Source organism: Gossypium hirsutum, chromosome D01 (genome assembly GCF_007990345.1).
Source record: "Gossypium hirsutum isolate 1008001.06 chromosome D01, Gossypium_hirsutum_v2.1, whole genome shotgun sequence".
In the NCBI taxonomy this organism is placed as follows: domain Eukaryota; kingdom Viridiplantae; phylum Streptophyta; class Magnoliopsida; order Malvales; family Malvaceae; genus Gossypium; species Gossypium hirsutum.
The window spans coordinates 44,384,957-44,390,956 of NC_053437.1; the positions used below are offsets into that span (position 1 = coordinate 44,384,957).

General features: G+C 34.0%; 1 non-coding gene across 1 annotated transcript; it reads right to left on the reverse strand.

Moving 5' to 3' along the window:
* Positions 1 to 5,343: 5,343 nt before the first annotated feature.
* LOC121214219 (small nucleolar RNA R71) lies at positions 5,344 to 5,450 on the reverse strand. The gene has a single exon (XR_005909805.1). It is a non-coding gene; the product is annotated as a small nucleolar RNA R71 (small nucleolar RNA).
* Positions 5,451 to 6,000: the final 550 nt, after the last annotated feature.

Genomic DNA, 6,000 nt, shown 5'->3' on the forward strand with positions numbered 1-6,000 from the left:
TGCCATGCACCACTCAAATAACATAATAGATGCATCTACACAGATTTCATTCATAATCTTAACAAAGTCATACTTCCTAACATATAACTTCCTATGCATACTTCCCACACATTGTCATATTCATGCAGTGCATCATACACTTCAAAGCATACATATGAATACTTCACAGAGAACATATAACCATACATACACACAAAAAATTCTCAAGAAGATATGCACATCTACCATAAAAGGAATTATTATAATATAGTGTGTAGAAGTCGAGTTTAGAGACTCATCAGAGACCTACCTTTACTTCGACCTAGAGTTTCTTTTTCAATTGTCTTTCCTTGTAACCCTTATAAATCTGGCCTAGACGTTATGGTTGAATCTTGAAGATCACGTTGGCCATGTTGATGGCATAGAAAAATCGTGTTGCTATTTTCTCTTAAAAATCATTGTTATTTTAAAATGTCATTTTGATTTGCTTTAAGAAAAGCCAAGTTTTGTTGAAATTGTTTATCTTTAGAAAACTCAAGTATTGATAGTTTACAGAAACCTTCATATTTCAAATAAACATCGCAATGAAAATTAACATAACTTATTTTTCATTCTAAAATTGTATTTTTGACCTATCTTATGAAATCTCGGTTTAATGAGTAAGTAGTGTTGAGTTTCAAAAATAAAGTATTAAGTTTGAAAATATAATCGTTTAAGTTAAATTTGGTATTATTATAAGAAATCTAGTTTTACTTATTAATTTCATAAATCGTCTTAGGTGATGGTTTAAAAACATAAATCATGCAAAACAATCCTAAAAACTAGAATCCAAAAGAAAGTCTAAAACCACAGTCCACAGAAAATAAAAAAATCCCAAAATATCGAGTACCAAAATATAGTAGTTTCTCAGGAAATTTTCAAGTGTACCTTTGTAAGTTGAACCCATCCTAACCTCGATTATTATCTGAAAAGTTAGAAACTTAAAGGGGTGAGCTTTTTAAGTCCTGTGCAGGTTAAAAACCATAACAATAGAAATTAACACAGAACATCATCAATTTAACATATCATTTATATAAAAATTATACAATCACAGAATCAGATTTATTAGAATGTACAATGACGATGTCAATGCAATGGTTTTTCAAAAACAGTGGATAATTTTTAGAAAACAATTCCTACCCATCTCCGCTACACACCATAATTAGTTCCCCAGAACTCGTCCATCCAATAACATACAAATAATGTGGACAAGCCACCAGATATTGCAGTCGAGCTGCCAGAAGCGGAATATTGTGGTCGAGCCACTAGATAATGCAGATATACTGCTAGATACAAAATATTGGGGTAAAGCCAACAGAAATTGCAGATACACTGCCAGATACTTCCTCCGTACAATATCATCCCAACCCCATGTATGTGATATGACATACAGAACATAATTTTTAGCAGGCATGCTTAATATGAGAATCAAATCTAATTAAGTAGATAGAAAGCCCATCTGAAATGTCCTCTTGCCATAAATATACTCTCAGTCCCCTAATTTCCTTACCATATCCAGGGTAGGTAAAAAAAATTCGGTTTAAGGTTTAACTTACTGTTGACCAGTCATGGGAAGGTTCAAATTAATCCAATTGGCTCCTATTGAGAAATGGCCAACCATGTTGTTGTGATGATTTGTTTAGTTCGCTTATTTTAGTGTACAAGCAATCTTTCATTCATCTTGTTACTATGCTCTTTACTCTGATATCTACTTCTATTGCTGCAGAATCCGAAGGACTCCCAACTAAACTCGATACAAGATCCATTTCAACAATATTCATTCAAATTTAGCATACTATGTCTTTGGTGGTGACTTACGTATGGCATGGTCTTAAAGACAATTAAGTCTCTTACAGGTTTCTTATACACTTGATAGGTTCTTAGTGCTCAAACAAAAATTTGGGGGCGTACTCTTCTTAGGCGTGCACTTTCGTGGGCGTAATCTTTCTTCACTTGAAAACATCTTGCAATTAATTTCTTAGATACTGTCAACGAGCGGATGCTTTAACACTAGTACGCGCCAATACTCTGACTCGCCATCTGACCAATAGGGTGGCAAATTATGTTACCATGGTGTGCCAAACATTTTACATACATACTTTACTCATCTTTTTGGATCCACTGAGTTTGGGGGTGTGACACTCTCCATTGTGGAAGGATGATGTCCAAACTATTCTACAAATTTTAAGTTTCCTCAAATTTATGCAAATATGCTGAGATGGAATTTTTAGATGATGAAGACACATGCACTATGATCATAATTTATTGCTCGACTAGGAACATAAACGCTAAAGCAGTTGAGTTGTTTGCTAAGTTAGCCAATGTTGTGCCCGTTCAAAATGACACTCTATTAAGTTAACAATACAGGTTTGACTTTGACTTTAATGCGGATGGGCATAACAGTCAGGTTATGGAGGGACATCGACATGAGCCAAAAATCCACCCCATGGTGGGACTGCATATAACAACCCTATTCTGGGTTCCCATTTAGAGATACATCTAGTGGTGATGGGAACTAATTTAGATGGTGAAGGACTCGATAATGATTGTCATTCTCACCGCGATGGTGAAGATTTTAGTGACCCTGATCTGGATGAGGTCCTAGATGATATCAACAATAAAGGCACAAGAGAGGGTGTAGATGTACACCCCTATTGGTCGGGAACCCGAGTCATGGCATTATTATACGAAATGACCTTGGTGCCCACATGTTGAGTGTAGATCCAGATGTGGCGCATGTATCTTTGTTACTTGAGTACCCATAAATGATACCTTTTCATCGATTGGCGGCATATTTTTAATTGGAAGAGTTTTTTTGTAGGGCAACAAATCGCGAACAAGGAGGACTACTGGAAACACAAAAATATATGTACTTTTTCATACATTTTTAACTCAAATTCATGCATTTTCGGTGTAATTCTTGTTGAAAAATATAATATAATTATAAAATAATTAAATTGTATTCAAATTATTAAGATATTTAATTTAATTAATTTTATAAGAAATTTTCATAAACTTTGATTTAATTTCGACAGATTTGTACAAAGGGTGAAAATTGGTTCGATAGACACTACTAGAAGCGCAAAACCAAGAAGTGATTTTTGAAGCATCAAGGCAAATTAATTTCTCAGCCTAAGATGGTCCAATTGATGAGTATTAATACATAATATAATTAATTTTAATTTTAATCTAATTTATTTTGGGTTAAATAATTATTATTAATTAAATTATGAAAAGAGGTCCAATTGTGCTAAACAGAAAGACTGATCCAATCGAGCACATAGACTGCCCAAAACCGTCTAACATGCTGACCCAATCAGCTGATTATTTGACTTGCAAATCTAACCTTGAAGTTTTTTTTTGAAATTGCATTCAAACCCCTTCATTTATCAAGCTTTTGTAGACTTGCCTCTAGCTAAATTTAGGAAGTTTTAAACATTCAAACTTGCCGCATGAGTGGCCGGCCAAGGGGGATCTATGGCTGCTGATTTTTTACTATTTTTAGTAGCCAATCCGACCTAATAATAACCCATTTTCTACTCATTTCAACTCACCTCTCACACCTTTCATTCTTCACTTCTCTCTCATTTTCGCTCTTCCAAACCTTCATTTGCTTTCCATTTTTCCCTTCCATTCCCTTGCCGATTTACCCTATTGGAAAAGAGCCATTCAACCACCTTGGGTAGCAGCATTTAAGTGCTTGTAGAAGTCTCGGTTCAACAAGAACAAGTGGAGAAGAAGGAGCAGAGCAAACTAGTCAAGCTTCGGAGAAACACCGATTTGATTCTAGTTTCCTATCTTTTAATTTTTATTGTTTTTTATGCACATGTCTATGAATATTTGTTTTTTTGTTATTCTAAATTTAATTACCATGACTTAAATTTAATTCGTGTTAAGTTGATTGCATTTCGTCCAATTAAGTTATTAAAATTATGCTTGTGTTGTTATAGGTCTTGGTAAATTGTTTGATTAAGTAAAAGATGATTATGTTATTCTTGCATTACAATTGTAGGGTAACTAATGAATTAATTATTAATCGTGTTGAAATTGTAATTAATTGACGCAATACTTGATCAATGCATGTTTAATTTTCTAAGGTAGCCGAGGGTGAAATTAGTGACGGTATTAAACAGTATATTAGTCTTTCATAACTTGCAAGATTATTGTGATTAAACTGTTTTAATGTAGGAATATATTGTTACCTCACTTAATCTTTTACTTGTTTATTTAAAGTGATTAATTGTTTGAGTTGGCATAGTAATATGTTCAAGAGATTAGTTAATTTAGTAAGTTTGTATGTGTTATAGTTAACAAATTACAAAGTTGCTGTGAAATTATTCGTAACAACATGAACATTGTTTTAGTAATATTAAGTTAAGAAACATAATTAATCTAACACAATTATGTCATCTTGATTAAAACCATCTTTTGAAATCGATCATTAGAAATTTTATTTTTATTTTATTTTACTTAGTTAAATTTTAGTTTTTAATCACTTCATCAAAATCAAAATATTTTCAACAACCAAAGTGTTTTTAATTGCATTTCATAAATATTTTCTTTGCATAGTTCCTATGAGTACGATAACTCGACATTTACTTGTTACCTTATTACTTGTTGTGATTGTGTACACTTGCACATTTTCATCGTTCCAAGTTTTTGGCGCCGTTGTTGGGGACTGTTTTAAAAGTCATTATTTGTGAATTTGTTAATTTTGCATTTTGGTTTATTTTTTCTGTTTAATTTTAACTTAATTAATTTTCCTGTGTTTGTTTCAGGTGTTTATGAATATTGATTTAATTATTGATTTACTCCCCATAAACCCTGAGATTGAAAGAACTTTTCGGCAATGAAGAAGACAAGCAGTTCAGAGAAGGATTGATGAGATGAACTACGAAAATCTAAATCAATGAAACAGAGCAAAACCTGCTCAAAATCCTATCCTTATTGCTGATGATAGGGATAGAGCTCTAAGATAGTATGCTTTGTCAATGTTTTATGATCTTAATCCAGGTTTTAGGAGACCCGAAATTGAAGCACAAAAATTCGAGCTGAAGTCGGTTATGTTCCAAATGCTTTAGATAGTGGGCCAATTCAATGGAATGCCTACCAAAGATCCTCATCTTAAGACTGTTTCTGAAGGTGAGTGATTCTTTCAAGTTAGCTAGAGTACACGAAGAAGCACTACGATTAAAGTTGTTCCCATATTCACCAAGAGACATAGCTCGAGCCTAGTTGAACTCATTGCCACCACTTTCCATTACCACATGGCAAGAGTTAGCAGAAAGATTCCTCATGAAGTATTTCCCGCCTAGTAAGAATGCTAGGTTGAGGAACGAGATCACTACTTTCCAACAAATGGATGACGAGTCCTTGTATGAGGCATGGGAAAAGTAAAAAGAATTATTACAGAAGTACCCTCATTATGGAATCCCGTATTGCATCCAACTTGAGACGTTCTATAATGGTCTCAATGTTCACACGAGAATGGTAGTGGACGCTTCTACTAATGGTGCTCCCCTTTCTAAGTCTTATAACGAGGCTTTTGAAATCATTAAGAGGATTGCTAGCAAGAATTATCTATGACCAACCAATCTAGCAACATTAAGAAGATGAGTCGCTGGAGTACATGAAATGGACGCTCTCAATTCACTTGCATCTTAGGTATCCTCAATATCATCGATGCTTAAAATTTTTACCTTTAATGGATTTAATAATTTTGCAGCTTAGCCACCGAAAAATTTGAAAATGTAGCCTATGTTTATTGTGGGGAAGGACATTCGTTCAAAGAATGTCCATCAATCCCAAAATCCATGTATTACATGGGTATCTAGAACCAAATCGAGGAAGGCAAGGACTGCAATCCAATTTCTATAACCCATCCTGGCGAAGCCACCCTAATTTCTCTTGGAGTAATTGAGGGGCTGGACCCAGTAAAACTTATGCCCAACCTAGACCGAACCAACCATTTGTTTTTACCCA